General features: G+C 35.0%; 1 protein-coding gene and 1 long non-coding RNA gene across 3 annotated transcripts in view; one reads left to right on the top strand and one right to left on the bottom strand.

Annotated features, from left to right (window-relative positions):
- Positions 1-24,531, bottom strand: part of LOC115209717 (protein OS-9) — an 82,846-nt gene that overhangs the window by 57,472 nt on the left and 843 nt on the right. The window lies entirely within an intron of this gene.
- Positions 22,247-23,670, top strand: LOC118762535. Its single transcript, XR_004998291.1, has 2 exons — positions 22,247-22,993; positions 23,455-23,670. It is a non-coding gene; the product is annotated as an uncharacterized LOC118762535 (long non-coding RNA).

Raw genomic sequence — 24,531 nt, 5'->3', positions numbered from 1 at the left:
CCAAAGGAGATCTACTGCAAGCAGCTTAAGTCAGTGCTAGAAGAAAAACAACCACCTTTGCTTTCAAGATGAAAAGTATTCTTCCAACAGGATAATTCTCAGCTACATTCATTGAGGATGACATTCAAAAGGCTAGAGCAGTTTGAATGGGAAACAATGCCCCACCTACCATATTTGCCATCTGATTATCATTTATTCTGCAGTTTTCAAAATCATTTGGACAGAAAAAATATGATTTCTGTCATTGAGATCAGAACAGTACTGGAGGAGTATTTTTCATCAAGAACAAGTGGATTTTTGAAGAGGGGCATTGCAAGTCTACCAGACAGAGGGAGGAGCATTGTAGAAAATGAAGGAGAGTATATTTTAGATTAAAAATGAAATGTGTTTATCTTTAATGTTGAAAAATAAAAGAAGTACAAAAAAAACTACATTATTTATGAGATGACCCAGTTACCTAAGATACAACCCAAGACCCAAAGGCAACACTATCTGCAAAAGTCACACCATACGTATTAATGGTAACTATAACAGGAATATAAAACCAAGCAGATTACTATACAACATTAATTTACCACCAGAAGTTCTACCCATTCAGACATGGTTCTTAACATACCACTGTTAAGAATCATGCAACACAACATTAAACATTAGGCTCTCTCTCATTTGAAAGCAGCACTGGCTTTGACACTAAATCTGTATTATCTCTTCTGATTGACGGGTAAGGAGAAGGAAGTATAATGTGCATCTGTATGTCATATGATGATTTTATATTATATTATGTATGTGCAAGTCTATACACATACAACTCATTTGTACTGATTTGTGGTGCACTGTAACACTAACAGAAAGCAAGTGAACATCCATAAATAAAAATCACAGCAATAAACTGCATCCTCAACAATTCCACTATAAATAATAAACTGCTTTATCAGCAAGTAGGTTTTGTAATGACTAAAAACATCTGTTTCAGACATTTAATTCAAAACACTACTTGAATACAGTGACTGAAAAATGAAACTGATATTGATTTTTGTAAACAGCCAATTTAAGTCACCAAAACAGGAACAACAACTAAGTGACTTCTCTCATTATGCAACTTGCCAAATATCACTCAAGTTATACTAATCTTTAAAAAAAGGAAGAACATATTGGATAATGTAGTTCCAGATATGCAATGCCTGAGATAAGGATCAGATGGTCATGGTTGGAAAGCTTTTCATCACAAGTTTACTCAGTCGAGGCTGATCTGGGGCAAAACTACTACAATAATCACCAAAACAAATCAACACACTCTTTAACCCTTTAGCACTCAGATTTATCTGACAAAAGTAATGTTTATTTATTCTCATGGTTTTGAATTAATTATGCATTACCTTGTAGCTTTTGAGATTTTGATGAGGTAACTGTTAATTTTTAGAATGATACTGTAAGGTTGGTGTGAGAGGTCAGATCCACTCAGTTTGACCATAATACAGGTAGAATATTTTAGCCAGATCTAGCTGCTTTACATGCTAAAGGGTTAAATGGATCAAATATACTTGATTAAAAAAATCTGTGAATACTCTTTCCTTCCTGGAGTAACACTTCATGGAGTCAAAGAGATGCTATCAGGACACACAGTTTGTTTGAGTATCTAAACTTGTGAAACCTCCCTCTCTCTCTCTCTAAGATGTCTTCCACAGAGAGAGAGAAGAATTATCCTGAGCATTGTACTGATACTTGATTAATCAATTTTAAAAGACAAAGTTGATATTAACAGGATATGAACTCAGAATAAATAACACAAGGCATTCCATCCAACACAATCAGCAAATTTAAACCTATAAAATTATTTTTTTGTAATAACGTGAGCTACCACAACATAATCTAAAATACTCCAACATGCACAGTGAAATTTCAAAAACTTAAGGCATTTGAAGGGCTGATCACATCGTTTCAGAATTGGCTCATTTTACGCTAGAACTGGATATACAAGGTATCAGATGTAGTGCACAAGAGAGAAGACTGCACTGATATGGTCATGTAATGTGTATGGAGGAGGACAGTTGCATCAAGAAGTATCGATCTCTAATTGTGGAGGGGACATGTGGAAGAGGTAGACCGAGGAAGACATGGGACAAAATGGTAAGAAAGGACCTTCAGATGTTGGGCCTCACAGGGGGGATGACAAGGGACCAAAACTTCTGGCAGTTTGCTGTGCTTGAGAAGACACATCAGGTTAAGTAAAATCATGGTTGTCCTTGCATATAGCATGTCCCCTACATCACTTTTCAGCTGAGCAATTCTAACCTTGCGGGCGTGTGGGTGCTGGTGGCATGTACAAAATGCCCATACCAGTGCCACGAAAAAGTGGTTGTGCCAATGCTATGTAAAAGCACACAGTGCACTCTATAAAGTGGCTGTTGTTAGGAAGGACATCCATCCATAGAAACCATGCCAAAACAGACATGGAGCCTGGGCAGCTCTTCAGCTGGCCATCTCCTGTCAAGCCATCCAACCCATGCCAGCATGGAAAACAGATGTTAAATGAGGATGATGATATATATATATATATATATATATATATATATATATATATAAAAGTGTATATGTTATATAAATACACACACACACATACACATATAAAGGGTGCAGTGAGGCTGTGTGGCTAAGAACTTTGCTTGCTGACCATGAGGTTTCAGGTCCAGTTCCACTTGGCAATTGGTCTTCTACTACAGCCCTGGACTGACGAAAGATTGTGAGTTGATGTGACAAACAGTGTTATTTCCAATATGCTATGAAAATATGTTTGGTTATGGGGAAATATTTATCTTGCTTGGAAACAGATGAGGGTTGGCAAGAGGAGGACCAGCTGTAGAAAATCTGCCATAATAAACACTGACTGGCCCATGCAAACATAGAGTAGCACCTTAGAAATGTGTCTTCTACAAAAGCTCTGAGCCAACCACAGCCTCGTAAGTGGGTTTGCTAGATACTTGTAAAACAAGAACTGGTTGGTGACAGGAAGGCCATCAGGGCATAAAAATACGACCCCTAACTTGATATTGGTTGTTTTGGTTTTTTTTTTTTGTTTTGATTTTTTCAGCTAATGCTCTTTGCTGTATTTAATCTTTCAAAACATCAATGCCAAATGCATACAAGAGGATGCTGAAAAGTTCCTAGCTTTGGGTAAAAGAAAATATTGGAGGATCAGTTAATTACAATATTATTCAACATATTCCCCTCTCAGATTCATACATTTATTGCAGCAGTCCTTCAGTTTTTTTAAGTCCTGCAAAAGACCTTCGATGGTTGGGTCTCCAATCGGGCCTTTCATATATATATATATATATATATATATATACACACACACATGAGGGTGCTGAAAAGTTCGTGGCTTTCGGTAAAAGAAAATACAGGAGGATCATTTAATTATGATCTTATTCAACATATTCCCCTCTCAAATTCACACACTCATTGCTACAGTCCTTCAGTTTTTCTAAACCCTGTAAAAGAACTTGGAAGGTTGGACTTCAATATTCTTAAAGCAAGGAACTTCCCACCAACCCCTTGTCTAAGTATAGTAAACTCCAGTTTAATGAATCCCAATTTAACAGATTTTAAATTTACTGACCAGAATAATAAGACAATACATGCATAGATGTGTGGTAATAAGTTTGCTTCCTAACCATGTGATTTTGGGTCCAGTTCCACAGCACAGCACCTTAGGCTGGTGTCTTTTACTATAGCTGTGAGCTAACCAAAGTTTTGTGAGTAGATCTGGTAGAGAGGAAACTGGTGTGTGTGCACATGTGTGTATCCCACATCATCTCTTGACAACTGGTGTTGGTTTGTTTATGTCCTTGTAACTTAGCAGTTCAGCAAAAAGCAAGTGGTAGAATAAGTATGGAGCTTAAAAATTAGTTCTGGGGTTGATTTGTTTAACTGAACCCTTCAAGGTAATGCCCCAGCAAAGCTACAGTTCAAAGGCTGAAACAAGTACAAGATATCAAAAATAAATTAATTTTGGGTGGTATAAACTTTTTAGAGGAAGAGAGAATAAAGACACATTTTACAAAACAATATGAGAAGAGAGAAGCAGGGAAAAAAAGTAACAGTAACCAATACATAAACAGAAAATGAGAACTACTACTGGAAGTAACTGGGAAAACAGGATAAAGAATGAGATAAATGAAAGAAAGTCTTTGAGTGTAACACAGAGAGAAAGATAACAGAGACACGATACCAGAGAGCCATGGAACTGAAATAAAACTAGAAGAAAATTGACAAAGAGTTTGTTGTCATTTAGCTACAGATTAACCCTGACTGAGCAAACCTATGACCAAAGTCATTTCAGCTGGTATTTTAAGAGTATTGAGTAGCTAATTGGCCAATATATTCACTGCTTTTTTAAAGACGACAGGTTGTGATGCAAAGACGATTGGCCTGGGTGTCCCTTGCAGGGTCAATACTGGGAGGTTAAAACAGAAATTTCATATCTATATTCTGAGTTCAAAGAATGATGAAATAAGCACCAGTGATATATTTGTATTGGAATCAATCAACTACAATCCACCTCACCTGTAGAGATTGGGTGCATGCTTAGTAAGAAAGAGATAAATATGTAAGAGCTGAATGTCTAGAGAGAGTGGCTGGGAGACAAAAGTTGTTTTATGTTTTGCCAAAAAGTAATGAATAAAGAGTGACAATTGAGAAGGAGTGTTGTGGTGCAGCATCTAAGTTTTGTTTGCCCAAGTCTCACCTCCCTTTGCACTACTTCTCTCATATACCTCAAGTCATTCAAGTGAAACTCTTCACGGATCATCTGACCACATAGAACACACTCATGTCCTTCCAATCAATGTCCTTCCAATCAAATGTCCTTCCAATCAAAAATGACAATGAACATTATCTTCATACTAGCAGTATCGCCTGGCATTGCTTGGGTTCGTTTTGACCCTTTAGAATTGGAATTTTTGAAAAAGTGAACATTTTTTTTGGCTGAAATACACCGAAAAATGGCAACACAGCAATCAAAAAATCGTAAAAGATAGGGATTTTCATAGAAAAAAAAAGCACCTTTTTGATGTAAATAATTTTTGGTGTTAACATGGTCCGATCTGAATTTTTTCTTCTACGGAAGGAAGAGCAAGCCTTCTTCAATCATACTCTCAATTTTGGTCAACTTGCGCCACAGGGTCTCAGAGGAGATAGTGTTAGTTGAAGGCTACCAAACCTGCCATACACAGACAACTTCAGCTTTATATATATAGAGAGATTTGAGTGAAAGACATATTTTGTTTGTTTATGGTGATGATCCAATCTAATGCAATGAACACTTTTCTATCAGTGTTGGAATAATCAAACACTTTTAAGGCCCTCATGCTTTCTGAAATCCGCCGAAACTACACCTGATTATATATACACTTTAGATGAGTTGTAGTGCACCTGAGCACTGTACACAATTATTATTATTATTATAATTGTCTATGACTCTCTAACTCGGGGCTCTTTTTTGTTCATCTACCAGCAGATGTAGTACAGATTTTGTAACATGATGCATCTTCAATTTTCCTTTTAAAATTATGTGACACCATCTTAACAGGTACCTACATTTTGGAAACTTGACACTCAGTCAGGCAACAATTTCCATAGATCAAAATGTGATCATCATCCACCGGTGTGGAAGGCTATCCAGATGTGGGATCATCTTTGACAGATATTTTTCTCTATTTAAAATGCTGATACCACTTGAGACATTGTGTATAGCCCAAACAATTCTGCCCACAAGCCTGTTGCAACATTAGTAAAGTTTCACCTCATGAAAGACTTTTCCCAGTATGAAAGAATTTCACACAAACATATTACTCTTTCAAATGCTTTACCATTAAACTTGGAACAAATTCCATGTGAACTAAATATATGCTCACTTTAATACATGCAGATCAATGACTAACAGTGTAATAGACCTAATATTTGACTGAAGGTCAAGGTTGTTCATGTACAGCCCATCAGTCATGAGCAAACTGCACCAGCTAGTTGGTAACTGTTTTAAGAATTCAGTTTCTTTTTGGAAAGAACTCATATTGGTTTGGTCTGGAGGAACAGACTGTGGTGGTGGCCTTCTTAAGCTTTCTCAGACCAGTGAAATTGATACGGCATTTCTCTTGAACAACTCCAAATCAATGGCAGCAATAAAAACATGGGAAAGAAGGAAATTTCAGAGTGTCCAGAAAAGTATTATGCATAGAAAGGGATCAAAAGATAACCCTGTATGTGCATTAAATTCTTTGCAAAACTCGTCAATCCTATCCTCAAACCCTTGAGTGTAAACTTCACATTCATTTTTTTTTTTTTGCTATGATTGCAATATTGAGACATATGGACCCAACTAACCAATTCCAATACGAAAAAGTAAACACACCAGGCAAAATGCTTAGCGGCATTTCATCCAGCTTCACATTCTGAGTTCAAATTCCACCAAGGCCAACTTTACCTTTTGTCCTTTCTGGGTCAATAAAATAAGTACCAGCTGAGCACTGGGTTGATGTTATCAACTTACCCACTCTCCACAAACTTACTGGCCTTGTGCCAAAATTTGAAATCATTATTATTATTATATGTTTGGCTTTTGCTTTGTATTTGTACAAGTTGACTCCAAGTCTCACCCTAACCCTAACTCTCAAGAGACAAGTTCAATTTGGTGTTATGACTTGGGTGCCATATATTTGGTTTTGCACAGAGTATTTTTCTAGAGAATGTCTAAGATGATAGTCTGATGTTAAGATGACAGAAAAAGGTGTTTGCTGTTATGTACTTTTAAAAGTATTTTGATATTGTTTATAGATTGAAATATTTTGGGGATTACATAGACAATATTTTATGTAGGATATGGACAGTTCCCATGAGCACAACTTTTTTTTTTCAATTTCTTCCATTTTTGGATTTCCTGATATCTGAGCTAGGTATTAATCTGCCCCTTTTGCTATCATTCCTAGGGCACCTATGACAACAGATATTGTTTTAGTCTTGAGGTTCCACATTTTGCCAATTTCTATTTCAAGATCTTTATACTCGCTCAGTTTTTAGTAGATCTTGACAGCAACATTTATGTCGATTATGACAATCATATCGATGAGGAGGCATGATTTTGCCCGAAATCTGTCAATATAATGTTTGGACTATTTGTATCTATTTTTCTGTCAGTTTGAATGGTGAAGTTCCAAAGGAGTGAGATGTGGTCATTTTCAAGCAGTTTTTATCATGGATCAGGTCCAAGTCTTTTCAAATTGCCCACTGAATATACTGTGCTGCTCTATCATGCCTGTTGAGATACTCTGTAGGTACAAGAAGACTACACATGGAGATAACATGATTGATGGTTTCATTTTGTTGTTTACATATACGACATGTTGGGCTATTATTATTATTGTTAACTCTGCTTTAGCAAAGGCAGAGATATTGTTTCCAGTAATGTTTGTTTATTTGTCCATGGACAAGATGTCTCAAGAACTGCTGGATGGATTCAGATGAAACTTTCATGCCGCGTGACTGGCATGAACTGATTAAATTTGGGGGTCAATCCGGTACCGGACAAGGATTCTGGATTATTTGTTATATTTACACACACACATATACATACACATACATATATACATACATATATGCATACACAGGTGTATGTACATACATACATACATACATACATACATACATACATACATACATACATACATACATGCATGCATACATGCGTGTATGCATACATACACACATATATATGACGAACTAACTGTTACTTTCTCAGATGCAGCACGGATTTTTGTCAGTGAACAGGTCGCGGATTTTAGCGACGAAAATATTTTGACAAATTAAACTTAGATGTTGAAGTGAATCGAACGGCTTTTGTGGGTTTCTTAAATGGCTTACAAACACCTTCCACGCTGCAATTGTTTTCGTATCAACACACGATCTCAGATCAAATCACTTGCTATGCGAGTACATCCCCTGTTATATTTACTTTACATGATTACAATCTTACATTAACTTTCAAGTCTTTCTCAATTATCTCACTTTAGGCTGCAACAATTTTGAATGGTGAATTTGTTAACTTTGGCTTGTATTAGATAATGATAAACTATTTATTACAGTCACTAAATTTTCTACGGCCACCTTCACATTCCATGAGAACCATTGGGATCGATCAGGTACTGGGCAAGGATTCAGGATTATTTTTCCATTTTTTTTAACTTAATTTTTGAGAGCGGTCAGGTTCATTTTTAGTATTCTCATTTTTGAGAGCAGTCGAGTTTATTTCAGATATTCTCATTTTAAAAATCATCTCTGGCTAATCGTTGAGAGGACATTAGTGTTGCCTTGGCAGAGGTCTGTGCTCTCTGAATGCTATTTTAATAATCATTATAGAACCAAACTGGAGAAAAACATTAACAATAATGTCATCATATGATTCATAAAACATTATCATGGGAAAACACAGATGCCATTCATGTTGTTATTCTGTAATGCATTTTACAGGTTTATACATTATTATTATTATTTTTATTATTTTTAAAGAATGCTGATTCTTTTCTGATACAACATAACATACTCTTCGAAATTAAACTGTATTGTTATTGTATGAACCATTGTGATTTTATCGTAGCTAGCGCTATTATCATAGTTACAATAACAACAAACTGACATGTACAACAAAAGAAATCGAACAATGACTATTCATCCAATGAGAAACGGACACATAATGCTTGTTATAGTTGGCTTCAATTATCTCCACTAAGTTTGTTTGATATCAACAATCTTTTCACTATATCTGTGTGTCCTTGTATCGGAGATGCAGCAGAAGCTCACAAATGCATTACAATACATGTAACATACACAAACATACAGTACATTAGATTATAAAGATGCAGGTGCAACAAAACATATTTGTGTATAATAAATGCTTCTACAGTCAACGTTGTGTGTGTGTGTGTGTGTGTGCACATACACAAACACACACCTGTGTTTCTTTTGAATTGCAAAATCATCACAGCGCCCTGATGATGATGAAATTCAACGGAAACACAATTAGTCATCTAAGTGTCATCATCAGCCAAATAAACAAATATCTCCACTCTACCACACAATTATTAAGTACTTTCCCTTAAGTTATGGTTACTTAGATATATATATACATACTCTATATAAATACATATGCATGTGTGTGTGTATATGTGTGTATATATATATATATAATATATATATATATATATATATATATATATATATAAATATAAAATAAATATATATATATCTATATATATATATATATAATATATAAATAAATATATATAATATATAATATATATATAAATATATAAATAATATATATATATAATATATATATATATATATATATAATATATATATAAATAAATATATATATAATAAATATATATATATTATATATATATATATATATATATATATATAAATAAATATATATATATATATATATATATATATATATATACATACATACAAATTACACATGCGCTCATAAATGTCTCTATTTAAATGTGTGTGTGTGTGTGTGTGTTTTGTATTCAATAACTACAAGACAAACAGTCACCTCTCTCTCCCTTTTACTCTATCTGCCACTTTCTCTCTCTCTCTCTCTCTCTCTCTCTCTGAAACAATGGAATGTTTAGAAAGAGTAAAAAGGAAGACACAAATAAAAATAGGTAATCAGATAAAAAGTGAGGGAAGGAAGTGTTGGCAATGACAACAGTGCCAACTCACTGACATAAACAGTTCTTTACAAAAAAAAATCTTCCAAGTGTAAACAATCAAATCAAACTTTACCATCTCAAATAATGCATATAATGTTAGATACATCAGACAATGCAATGGAGTCTCTGATTCAAAGAAATAAAATGGGATGGTCAGAACTTGAAGGCCTTCTTTATCCAAAGCCTCCAAGTGACCTTCTCTGCTGCTTCAGTAATGGAATTTATAGCCTAATCTTCTCTCTTTGCTCCTTTGCTGCACATGAGCTCAACTCTCCTCCCTTCTTCATCTAACCTTCTCCCCTCTCACACCTTCTTCCTTCCACCCACCTCACCTCTCTTGCTCCGACTCCTACTCTCCTTCTCTCTTCACTCATACCCACCTTCTACCTTCCCCTTCATCGTTACCCCACTCCACCCCTACACAATCCAACCCCACCTTCCCTATCAATCCCATTCCACTCCATCCCTTACACCCACTCCCACATACCCCACCTGTTGATTTTGAGGCCGTGTAGGAAGATGAATGGAAGCAAAACTTTGCCATCACTAGTGATCACTCCAAACACCATGATGTTGACTGGATGTTTGATTTTTATCACTCTCGGTACATGTTTTGGGAACACAGCAAGCCAACAGTTGTTTTGTGTGTTCACCATCTGTTTGTATTGGAGCTTCTGGTGTGAATGCCAAGCAGTACAGCATGTCGTTTCCAAATTTCTGGCAGAGTGAATTGTGTCATGGTGCTGTTTTCTCACAGATGATGCCCAACTGACCCTACTATACTGTGTAATCAACAAAATCAAAAACAAACAATGCACATGCACGAAATTAAAAATATAAAATGGTGACAATTTACACACTGCACCCTGTATGCGTATGTATATATATATATATTAACTCTTTAACTCTTTTACTTGTTTCAGTCATTTGACTGCGGCCATGCTGGAGCACCGCCTTTAGTCGAGCAAATCGACCCCGGGACTCATTCTTTGTAAGCCCAGTACTTATTCTATCGGTCCATTTTGCCGAACCGCTAAGTGATGGGGACATAAACACACCAGCATCGGTTGTCAAGCAATGCTAGGGGGACAAACACATACACACACTTATATATATATATACATATATACGACAGGCTTTTTTCAGTTTCCGTCTACCAAATCCACTCACAAGGCTTTGGTCGGCCCGGGGTTATAGCAGAAGACACTTGCCCAAGATGCTACGCAGTGGGACTGAACCCGGAACCATGTGGTTGGTTAGCAAGCTACTTACCACACAGCCACTCCTGCACCTATATATATATATTATATATATATATATATATATATAAATTAAAACCTCTGAATGCATGCATCCATTTAAGTACATCAATATCTCAACATCTATGACTGAAATTATGAGCATACATACATACATGCTGGAGTGCCACCTTGAAGAAGTTTTTTAATTGAATGAATCAACTCCAGTACTGTTTTTTTTTTCTTTTTTAAGCCTGGAACTTATTCTGCTAAGTCACAGGGATGTAAACACACTAACACCAGTTGTTAAATGAAGGTGGGAGACAAACACAGATACAAACACACACACACACACATATATATATATATATATATATATATATATATATATATAATGGGCTTCTTTCAGTTTCCTTCTACCAAATCCACTTACAAGGCTTAGGTCAGCCCAAGGCTATAGTAGAAGACACTTGCCTAAGGTACTATGCAGTAGGTGTGAACCCAGAACCATGTGGTTGGGAAGCAAGCTTCTTACCACACAGCCATGCCTACACCTATTACATACATACACAATGCAAAACTTACAGTTCTTGTACAGTGACAATGAATTCTCAATTGTACCTATCAATTTAGGTGCATTTGGTTATGTACCAACAAATTTGCACAAAAACCTAGAAATATTCGGTTTTGCAGAGAGAGAACAGAATAAACTGACATGGATTCTCCAAATCCAATCTATTAGTGGTGCAGTGAAGACTTCTAAGATTCCAAATACTCTCCATCTGAGATTCTTATGTGAATAGATGCACACACTCGGGTGAATACATTGACAGTTCAACCAACACACTAACTCAACCACGTTTACAATATCAGGAGCTCTCTTAACTCAAAAAGTCTTGTTACTTTGTTAGCAACTAGCTTGAACACTCTCAAGAAGAACTTTAATAAAACTCAACGAAAAATCATGCATCCATACACACACACACACACAGACACACATATACATACATATCTTTCCTCTGCTTTTCATGCTGGCATAAATTGAAAGGGTCATCAAGGTCTAAGTTTGGTTCTCATTCAGATGTAGCGTGCATGCACATGTGCATGTGTGTAAGTGAGCACAACCTCGCTCATTTGATCCAATTTCTTCTGTTTTTTCTCTCCATAGAACTGAATGATACACAAGAACTGTGGTTTGTCTTCCTATTTCACAGTTCGACTAAGTTACCCACATAGCAAAACTTTGAAGTCACTAATCACAGTCAATGAAATCATAATAAATATTAAACTCCATGCTTATGTCAAATCCTTTCTTCAGTCAAGATTTGTTGCTTTCACATGCATAAATGTACCTACATCTGACTCTCTCCCATAGTTAAGTTCACTTGAGAACTACAGTTGCAGGCTGAACTGAGAAACACAAAATGTGAAGACTGTTGTACATGTATACACACATGCATATATGTATATATATGTTTGTGTCTTCTCCTTGTCTTAACATTTGCACACAAGTTTCGTCTGACCCATCAAGCATGGAAAAGGTAACATTAAAACGATGATGATAATGATGTGTATATATATATATATATATATAAGTTCTGGTACCACAGAAACAAAATATAAAAACACCCAGTACACTCTGTAAAATAGTTAGCATTAGGAAAACCATCCAATTGTAGTAACTATGCTAATGTTGAGACACTGGAGTAAGACTCAGTTTTTTAGCTCATTTGGATTATATCAACTCAACAAATCCATACAAGTAGAGAATGTAGATGTGAAATGATGATGATGATGATGATGATGACAGTTATTAGGTAGAATTTTTGTTTCTTCTTGTTTGAGATTCATTTACTTTACTTTATTTACCAGCTACTAATAGAAACTTTATTTTGCTGTGATGAGGTAGTTTGGTTAACAACTGGAATCTAACTCATTTCAAAATATAATACACAACAGGTTTATACAGGACAACATAATCTGGTGAATGATCTCGGTGTTTAGTCCTTGGGAAAGAAGAGAGATGAGAAAGGAAAGAAGAAAAAAGGGAAGGGAGTAAAGCAACAGAAGATGGAAGTGGGGAGGCAATGGGCCACATATCCCGAATAAGTGGGGTGCTCAACTATGCCCTGTAGTAATGATAGCAATGGCATTGCCACAGAGAATGGCCAGTGACACTTGCTGCAATAGCCACTCTACCTCACAGAGCTCATTTCTCTGACAGGCCACTATTATCCCTAATTTGCGAAGGAATCAGTAGTACAAGATTCTAGAGCACTTGATGTTGCAATGGCAACTACCACAAACTGATAGCGACCAGCCAGGCTCTTATATTTATTGATCTTTTTCGCTCCTCTACATTATGGGCAGTGAAACCAGGGTTTGCAGCAGGTTCCTTTGCATAGTGAGTTCAAGTCCTACAAGGAGGTCCTTTTTGCTTTTTAACTCTGTAATGTCAACAAAAATAGTAGTGTCTGTGCTCAATGTTATCAATTATACTCTAAGATAGTGGTTCCCAACCCTTTTATTTAAATGAGTTTTCCCACAGACCCCTTATGCTTATCCTTGTGTGTGTGTGTGTGTGTGCATATGCGTATGAAATTTTGAATTTAGTTCACGGACCCCCTGTACTACCTTTGTGGACCACCAGGAGTCCGCAGTCCACAGGTTGGGAACTACCACAGTCCAATGACTAGAATCATAAAATTAGTAAAAGAATAAAAGAATAGAATTACATATACACATAGGTTCTTAATCAAACAGGAAAACTAGAGACCATAAAAGCAAAACTATTGATGGAATTTAGAGGAAAGGAATGGATTTATTTTTCTGAATACATATATGAGAAACAGGAAAAAGTCACAATTGTCAACTTTTTATGAATCATCAGAGGCATTAAACTGTGTCTATTTATTGTACATACATTTACAATTGAGTAAAATTGGGCAGCAAAACAGGTATTAAATGTTTTGTTTATGATTACCAGTCTATTCAACCAGCTGTCACAAATATTTACAGCACACCTGTCAACAGACTAAGGTGAGTAAATAGTTTATGAATAAAAGTCTATAAAGTTAGGTAAATACATATACAAATCCATAATTTATTTACATATAAATAAATACATTTTCTTTACTAGTTACATCTGCAATCAGTTGAAAACAGATCATAGTTTTATCATTTTCCATGGGTGAAAGCTTCTTCCACATGGTACATAATGGAGTATAAATTTCTGTTTAACAAATCAATCAACTCATCAACAAGTTAATAAAGCAGAATCTACATAGTAACTCAAACAGTTAAATGTAGTAGTCAAACATCTCATAAATTACACTCTACTCTCTTAAAAAGTGAAGGACATACTGAATTATGTAATTAATATACTCTTCCTGCAAAAAATTTGTGAATTTACAACTATGTTCAAAATCATTCTGATTCAAATTCAACCAAAGAGGGGGAGGTTAATTAAATACTATATTGATGTTGATATAATAAGCTATAACCCTAGCATAAAACTTGTGGCCAACAATAACAAGTAAATTATAATCAGCAAAAGAGAACATGATATACAATAACTTTTGATTATATATATATATATATATACGAGATAAGAAAATGGAGAAATACATCTAAATCAAATATCAATTACCAGATAATACTCCAATATTTGATTTAGATGTATTTCTCCATTTTCTTATCTTGTATTAGTAATTTGTGGTAAATCATTTTACCTTTGCCCATATAATACAGTAAATGAATTGATTACATCGCAATCATTAACATTTATGTATTAACTTTGTTGGGTACTTCACTAGCAGTATATTGGATATATGTTATCCCATGGAGGGTTGCATTTACAACCCCTATCTCAATTTGTATATATATATATATATATATATATATATATATATATATAAATATCAGTTGAATAAAGTTAAAACGTGGACTGGTTCTTGTGTTTTTTATTATGGTATTTTAATATTAAAAAATTATTTTGTAATGCTCTTAAAGTTAATTTAGTGCTTTCATACATAGTGTAATCATCAAATTTCAAATATATTTAACTAACAATTGAGTTCTTAACAACTTTAGTACCTCTTAGAACACTCCAACAAGCTGAATTTTTAGAATACCTTTCTGACCAATCCACGTGCTCTTAAACATCATGGTTTGCCAAGCATATTCTGTAATTTGTTTATATTTATATGCTAGAGATATTTCGTAATCCACATCATTAACTGGTTGTTATATTATTGCTGCTATTTCTGTTCAGAACAGGTTTGAACATTTTAATAAACCGTTTTTCTTTTATCTTTCTTCCAACCTTACTTGTGTCATGTAGTTTGTAGAAAGGAAAAATTAGAAATATTTTCTGACTACATGTCTGTATATGTTCGCTCAATGGAATTTGGCGAACATTGGTGTTTTGGATTTGTTGTCTGTGGACTCATGAGCATTCTGATAATGCATTCCCTGTCTTGTCTATAATTCCTCGCAATTCAGGCATTTTAATGCAGTAGATCAAATTTCTGCATTTGTGAAAATCTGTCCATTTTTTTGTTCTAATGGATCTACCCATATACATGTATTGATATGTTCCACATCTGTTATCATTACACTTAGATACAGTGAATGTTTTGTCCTGTTTGTTCATGTTGAATTTTGCCTTTCTTAATAATTTCTACAGGTTATGTGGTTGCCTTTTGCTTAAGATAAGTGTTTGACTAGTTATTATGTTTTTTAATTATGTAAGTGATCGCCCAGTGCCTTTAACAATTTCATCCCCAACTAGGAAATGAAGGATCCACAACTACCACTAGTCTCACACACAATCAGTTGAGATGTGAAATGACCAAATAGATGAGGTTATTTTTGGAATTTCATTTCTTCAGCATGCAAAATCTGGGATTATTGTGCATTTGATTATATAGAATCAAGAAAAAAACATCAGCAACTATTGCCTCTCAAATCAGATACTTGTTTTACTTCAAAAGGAATGAAGTCATAATATTTAGTTTACACCTGTCAATGTGATCAAGACCTGTGTTTCTATAAGTTATATCATCCCACAATTTCTATTTCACATCTGATCAAGAATAGACCAGTGGTTAAAAGTCAACTCTGATAGTGTGCTCTCAATGACTAATCTGTCATGGAAGACTAAAACTGATTAATCAGAGTGGATAAAGTACAGAAAGAAGACAGAAAACATGGTAAAGAGAGGTCAAATGAAAAACAGGAAGATCTTTTCAGCTTGGCTGCCAAATTTCAAAAATTCAAAGTTTATTGAAAATTTTAAAATTTGGTACATTAATATAGTTTTCGAAGCTGAATCTCAGGAGGACTTTTACCAGAAATTTTTTTTAAAAAACTTATAGAAGTTTAAAGTTTGATAATTTTCACCCAGTCTGAAAACAGGATTTGGATATGTTGTCAGCTGTAAACAAATCAAATTCTGCTTTACACACACCACATAACTCTCATAGCTTTTTTTATTTTCTGGAGTTTTTAGAAAATATTTGTGGATTTGTATTCTACACACAGGAATTCATGTGATTATCCAGAAATAAAACAAGAAGTTTTTGGTGCATGATTTAAGGTCATTTGGATGTTATTTTTAGCACATCTGATGTCCACCTCAATGAGTGGAATATATTTGTCAACACATGCTTTCTTGAAGACGAGGTTTTTATGCTTGGCTTGTTACTATGGAAACAGGCATGAATGTGTCTGCGGCTTTAAAAGCTAGCAACTCTTTATTTATTGATTTATTGCAAAAATTAATATGAAATCAATTTGAGTAGGAATTTAAAAGAATGGAAATTGGCAACCAAACAGAATCCTAGACCTCTATATATTAATGGTAAGCAAGCTGTACCCAGCCTAAATCAGACAGATTGGCATTGGTAACAGTCCTATATCAAAATGAAATATTTGGACAGACCAATGGCTGTTTAGTTGGACAGACTGGACTAAGAAGGTGCATCCTGTCAGAGAGACTTAAGCTATTTGGAAGTAGGGGAAATGCTTGATGTGAGCCAATATTTTTAAGATAATCAAGCATGAGTGAAAAAGAAGATATTTCGTTATTAATTAAAGGAAATCAAGTGTCAAGTGTAAAAGGAGCATCAAGTAGAATCCAGTTCAAAGTTTCCGGAACATATCGTTTTTAGGTAAGCATTGACTGTGTAATTTAAAAAGAGAAGCTCACCTTTAACCTTGTTATGTTTGAAAGAAAGCTTCAAAAGAAAGTCACTTAAGAGATTTCTGAGAAACTAAGAGAACTGCCACCTAAAACTATATCAACAATGTACCATATTCTAAGCCCCAGATGTGAAAGCAAATGAAAAAAGTATGGGACCCAAGGATTCTCCTTGTTATATATGACATTGAGAAGGAATTTTATGACTGACGTAGAAAAGACCAGATGGACAAGAATATAAATCATACATTAATTAAATAATAATGGCAGCCTGTCTATAGTATATCTAAAAATAGCATCCCACCTGACTGAGGTAAATGCTTTCTTTACAAATAGCTTGACTTTTATTTATGAACTCTGACATAAATTGGCATGCTGTATGAACAGTAGCTTCACAGCTGAATGGAGTTCCAAAACAACTAAATGAGCAGAAAGGAAAGAATTGTAGAGGCCATGACATAAGGGTGGAGTGCAACATTTGTGGCTAAATAACAGTATACACTGCCAACAGCAATGTGATGGCTATCCCCACTGAATTTTATTAAGCAAGAAATGTTTATGCATTTCTTGGTATGATCTGAAAGAATAATCTTGATAAATTTGGTCATACAATGAACAAAATGGGTTTGGAAGTGCTTGGTGATGAAAGGAGTCACAGACTCCTTTCTTGCTGACTGAAATGGATTCAGAACCAGGAGGACATATCTGCAGGGAATGAAGAGGTGGCCAAACGAAAGAAGCTGCACTGCATATTTACATTTAAATCCAACAGTTTGTTAATGATGGCAGATTTAAGCATTTTGCTTATATCAGAAAAGGGTTTGGTAAGCGGACTAGTAGAGTTTGAACTGTGAAACATTAGGTCATGTGTTGAAAAATGGCTTTGAATGTGTTCATTACAGATGTCACATCATTAGATTTGCCTCATAAGGCCTGTGAAGGGAATAGAAACAGATGTCACCAAGCTCTCATATCAGCAGAATCATGAGCCATATCCAGTAAGGAGGCTAAGGATTCTGCCAAGAGGGTACAAGCTGATTTGAGGACTCTAAGGACCAACTTGGCATTCTGTTTACTGTTGACCAAGTGACAAGAAAAATCAGAGATATCCAGTGGACTACAATTGTTGGAGTGAGAAACTAATACTGAATCTGTTGGCTGATGTAAAATTCATATGCCCAATTTACTATAATGGCTGCTTAGCAACACTTGACAGCAACACATGAAAGATGAAATAACTTAAATATGACCTATTTCTAATTTAGGCACAAGGCCATCAATTTTAGCAAGGATGGGGTTTAGTTGTAGTTGACTGATACTTTATTTTATTGACCCAAAAGTATGAAAGGCAATGTACACTTATGCTTGAATTGAAATCAGAACGTGAAAAGCCGAAAGAAATACTACAAGACATTTTGTCTGAAACTAACAGTTGCGCCAATCTACCACTTGTCACTTAGTGATTTCAAATTTTGGCACGGGACCAGTAATTTCAGGGGAGTTAGTCAATTTCATCAATCCCATTACTTAACTGGTACTTATTTCAATGCCCTCATAAAGATGAAAAGCAAAGCTGACCTCTGCAGAATTTTAACTCAGAACATAGTCAGAAGAAATATCACTAAGCATTTTGTTTAGAGCACTAACAATTCTTCAAGCTTAACACCATCCCTTATCACATAATGGCAATAGATACTTTTCAATCTAGTACTATTTCCAGGAAACTTAGAGTACTATTTAATCGTAGAATCAGAATTTGGAAACTGACAGATACGAAATAGCTGTGATAATGACTCCTGCTCTGTAAGTACATGAATGGCAAAACAAAAACGTGTGCTTTTCACTCATAACCCAACCAAGTCAAACAAAAGTGGCAACAATCACAAGAATTGCAAAGGACAGTAGCTCTAATATAATATATAGGGCAAACATTAATGTAATTCACAATTAGACTGAACAATTAAGATGTGGATAGAGGTCTAAAGTTACTGTGAAAATTGAAGAAAGTGAAGGTGATATTATTAATAAGGGAAAGAGGAGATTATAAAAATGACCAATTTATTTTAAACCTGTATATTTCCACACCAAAAAGTAGATTGACTGAAAATACTAGGGGAGCTGCTGATAATAACCAAAATATTGTTATATCTTCTGCTTAATGCTATCAGCCAGTTATTATTTTCTAAGATGCTCTATCTCAAGGTAATCGCAATAAGAAGCTTCCATTATAGTCTGATGTGTCGTCAAAGCAGTTACAATGAACTATACATTGTTTGTAGCAGAAGTTTAAAATACATGTTATATTGAGTGTAACAACAGAAGCTAAAATGTAAGGTATGATGTTATGTAGCCTAAGCTGTGCGTCTATATTGGTATGAAGCCAAAGCAGCAAAAATGTATGATATGTAGCGTAGATGAAATAAAAAGTTAAAATGTGAGATTAAGGATGTATAGAGATAATAAATGTAAGACAAAGTAATAAATGGTATCAGAGTTTGTGTAGGTCTTTACCTCAATGAGGCCAAGACTGAATATATAAACAAGTGCCTGTCCAACAGTGATTGCATCATCCATACTCTCAACAATGCGCCCTTAAATATGGTTTCTGATTACAAATATCTTGGGTCATACATATCATCATGTGGAAAAGATTTTCTTACTAGAAAGGGTATGGCCTGGTCAGCCTGTAATGACATGCATAAGATCTGGTCATCAAATCTAAGTAGAGACTTCAAACTTGAAATCTTCAAAGCCACAGTCGAACCAATTCTACTATATGGCTCAGAAACCTGGACGTTATCAAAGAAGCTTGAGAGGCGGTTGGATGGAACCTACACTCGCCTCCTTATGAGAGCTCAAAATTTCTCGTGGAAGCGTCATCCAACCAAAATGCAAATATATGGGAAACTACCACCTGTGTCATCTCTTGTGAAAGGTAGGAGAGTCCAGTTTGCTGGACATTGTTGTAGAGCTGAAAACGAGGCAATTTCTACTCTTCTCCTCTGGAAGCCATCTACTCGCAATACCAGAGGGCGCACACTCTCCTACCCTGATGTAATCTCCAGGGATACAGGCATCCAGCAACAGGACCTCCGTAATGCCATGATGGACCGTGAAGTCTGGCGTAGCATGGTAAATGATGATGATGATCAGAGTTTAAAATATATAAGAATAGTTATGTGCGTATTTATTAAAAATAGCTTTTCACTGGCTAATTGTGTATGAGGACATATGTCAGGCCTGTCTAAAACCCTACATGGTCCTCCTCACGTTCCTAGCGACAAGATATTCAATTTCCATTAATTTGCTGTGAAACAGTGATGTGTACGCTAGTCTATGTGTGCATATGTAAATTCGAACCACATGTGAGAAAATTTGTACATCATCAGAGAGGGGAACAAATATCAGACGTATATATATACATACATGTTTGTTTCATATTTGGTGTTTGGTTTACAAAATAGGATGATCGGTCAAAGTTTATGTTACTTCAATAGCAACGCATCAAAACAACAAAACAATACAATTAATGTAAATATACTGAAGAAAACTTTAGTCACGATATATAAATTAATGTAAAAGAAAAATAATAAATAACTACACTCCTAAGGATGAAAATACAAACACAAACCAACGGGAGAACTAACGAGGGAACTTCTATAGGGTTGCTCGTCCTGCTAAAAATAGCAGCCAAGTGTTCCTCAACTCACATGCTACGGTCTTAAGAAAGAAAAAACACACTGGATAATGCAGTACTAAATACACTATGTCAGGAAAAAAGAGGGGGTGGTTATGGTTGGAACTCTTTGATCAAAGGTGTGCACGATGAGGCCCAACCTGGTCCCTAACAACATGAACACTACTTGTTTCTAAATCCTTATACATTAGCACGCCGTTTCTCAACAATGAAGATAAGTTGGTCACAGCCAGAAATATTAAGTAGATGGATGATTTCCTCTATAAAACAAAGCTCTGTCTGTGTGTGTTGTGTGTGTGTGTGTGTGTGCGCGCGCGCGCATGTCTACCACCGTGGTTGCCCAACAATAATATCAAATCTGAGGTGAACTATGTGTGCCGCATATCTACTTTAAGCTATGACGCAACAGTTTGGCAAACATGATTTCAGCAAGTCAAATTAGCGAAAAGTTTGTCGTAATTGTGTATTCCATTATTTGTTCGAAGCTAGTGATTTAATCTGTCTTCGGGCGACAAAAGACGGTTTGATTTATTTTTATGGTCAACGGAAGGATCATACATAACGAGAAACTACGAGTATCGATGTGTTGAATCAAAAGCTTCTAACGAGTAAACTCTCCTCTTCGTATTGAGCACTCTTTATTCCTTGGGTACATTTAAATGTACAAATAATCAATAATAAATGATCATGGCATTCCGAATGCATCAGTTGTTACTGTTTATATCTAGATCAGACCTGAGATCAAATATACAGCACACGTGACCATCTCGTATTGTTTTAAGATAGTGTATCAAGGACTATAATTCAACGCGGTAAAAATAAATACTTTGGGAAGAGATTTGGATATGTTTTCTAACAGGCCGAGCGACCATACAGAGGTATCATCGTTGGCACTTGCATGCAACATCAAGTGTGTTAAAATACTGCATATTTCAGTTTGCAATAAGACACAGATTAACACAAACAATGTAAACATGTGCTTAGAGCAACAAGGGAAGAAAGCACTACAGCTGTTGTTTGTTTTTTTTTTGCGTTTTGTCCCCCGCCCCTCGGTACCCGATCTATGTAAATGATAGATAATGACAGAGTATTTCTTTTTGTATGAATAATAAAATGTTGGAAATATGCATTATGTTTTCAACCCTATTTGTAAGTAAAATCATTGGCTTATATTGCTTGCTACAATTTAATGTTAAATTACTGAACTTAAACAGCAGGTATATTTAATGCATTTGTGAGGATCATGCCTGGAAAAAGAAAACTGAATCTTTAATCTAATTAGTACTTGACATTCAGCACTTTGCCATAACAGTTTATCAATCAAACAGCAAAAAGATCAATGGGGCAGTTACTGAGTTGTGCAAAGGGCAACTGTTAACTTTAATTAGGCTGTTTGCAGAACTATATGTAAAATACGTCCCGTAATTGACATGACACAATTAAACAGTAGCACACAGACTGGCAGAAATCATTATAAACAGCTTGTGACATATGATACCATAAACTTATGAGTAAAATGATACTAGATATCGATCAATTGAAATTGAAACAAAACATCAACAGCCTTGACCTCACCAGTTGTGAAGGCCTTCAAAGATCTGGGCAATATCCAACCTTACTCATCTGTCAATAAGAATATTTTCTGACGTTGGAATACGCCAGAAATTTACCATGAAAGAATAGTTGATTATATTCGTACCAGTAGTTGACTGATACTTTATTTTATCGACTCCGAAAGGTAGAAAAACAAAGCTAACCTCGGCACGATATGAACTTAGAACTTAAACGGCAGTAACTAAAAACTGTAAGGCATTTCGTCTGACGCGCTACCGATTCTGCTAATCCACAATAATGGTTTCTGATTTAGACACAAGGCCAACAATTATGAATGGAGGGGGTTAATTGATTCTACCGATAGCAGTACTTGGCTGGTACTTTATTTTATTGACTCTGAAAGGATGAAAGGCAAAGCCGACCTCTGTGAAATCCGAATTCGGAACGTAAAAAAACGGAAAAGAGCACGTTCCTTAAGCTCTATCGACCAGACAAGTTATTAGTTATCCAAGGGTTAAATTATTTCCCAACGGTAAACTATTAGTTGAAAAACAACTTTTACTAGCTATAGACATAGCACACCCATTCAAATATGTAATTATTATGAATATAAAAATCTGCTACAGTAATTTAAAATTCTATCAAGTACACCTTCATAATTTCCATACCGCATAACAATCTATTGTATGAACTACACCATGCATATATGCTAATTACGTTAAAAATCATTAAGTGATCAATCAATGTGGAAGGGATAGTTATAGATAATGTTATGCGTATGTACTTTTAGAGAAGGTAAATATCTCAACGATTTATGATATAATGGCACATACGTACATAAACATACACACACTCACACGCACAAATACCAATAAACATAGAACCAATGAAAGTTCCTCTAAGTAGTCACTAGGCTAACTAGAAATAGCGCCTTAATCTTCCTCAAATCAGACATTAATGTCTTGAAAATATTTACACTAATTGTATTTTTAGATAACACGGTGTCAGAGGAAAAAAGAACATTATTGCGACTCGAATGGATTTGAACATAAAAATTTCCTTTATCAGTACCATTTCTTATAGACAATCTAAACTTATTCAATCAATATTTGATTTCTACAGCAAGCATATCCATATACATAATTATTACTTATATACTTAATACTTGTAAATACATAGCAAATAAAATTTAAAAATCCTTTTAACAATGATTTTAATACAAACAGAGAATTGTTCCACTCAAAATACTGTAAACAATATAAATGTATGTTTCGCCTAGTCTGAAATTAGAGTTTGCGTATGTATCTATAATATGCGTGTGTGTGAGGGAGAGAGAAACAGAGAAGGGGGGAAAGAGAGAGAGAAATAATGATAAAAACAAGTTTATATTTGTTCCTACGTACGTTTCACCATTATAAGATGTTTGGAACTATGTCGTATATTCAAAGTGCAATTAGATGCTTAAAACCACAAAAGATCAACAGAACACGTTATTGCACTGTTACAAAGTGTATATATATATATATATATATATATATATATATAAGACGGACAGAGAGAGCGCGCGTTGTTTTTGTTTATCTTGTAATAGAAAGGAATAGACAGATAGAAGTATGTGTGCGTGAATTGAGCAGAAACGCATATCCGGAATATATTCGATAGCACAAAACTTTTCGTTTACGTTCGGACATGTAATACTGTTTACCTTATGACATGTATTATTAATACAATAACGTTGACCACCGTCAAACGACAACTCCCCAGGTCAAAGCCATATTCACAAAGATAAAATATATGGTTAATATCTAGATCCACACCCGATCTAGATATTAACCAAATATATATATATATATATATATATATATATATATACAAGACCACTCTTATTCGCTAAAGTATAGAGGCTCAATATTAATTCACAAAGTGTGTCAAGTGTCCGTAGAAATTTAATGTTTTTTTCTGCATCGGTGTGTTGCGAAAGTGTACTAAAATTTGTAGAGTAAGTTTGTGTTCTGTGAGCGAAGAGTGTTCGACTTCCCAAAGGCCTCTAATGAAAAATATCACTTCACC

This window comes from Octopus sinensis, linkage group LG3, assembly GCF_006345805.1.
Source record: "Octopus sinensis linkage group LG3, ASM634580v1, whole genome shotgun sequence".
In the NCBI taxonomy this organism is placed as follows: domain Eukaryota; kingdom Metazoa; phylum Mollusca; class Cephalopoda; order Octopoda; family Octopodidae; genus Octopus; species Octopus sinensis.
This window is presented reverse-complemented; position numbering and strand designations above follow the sequence as displayed.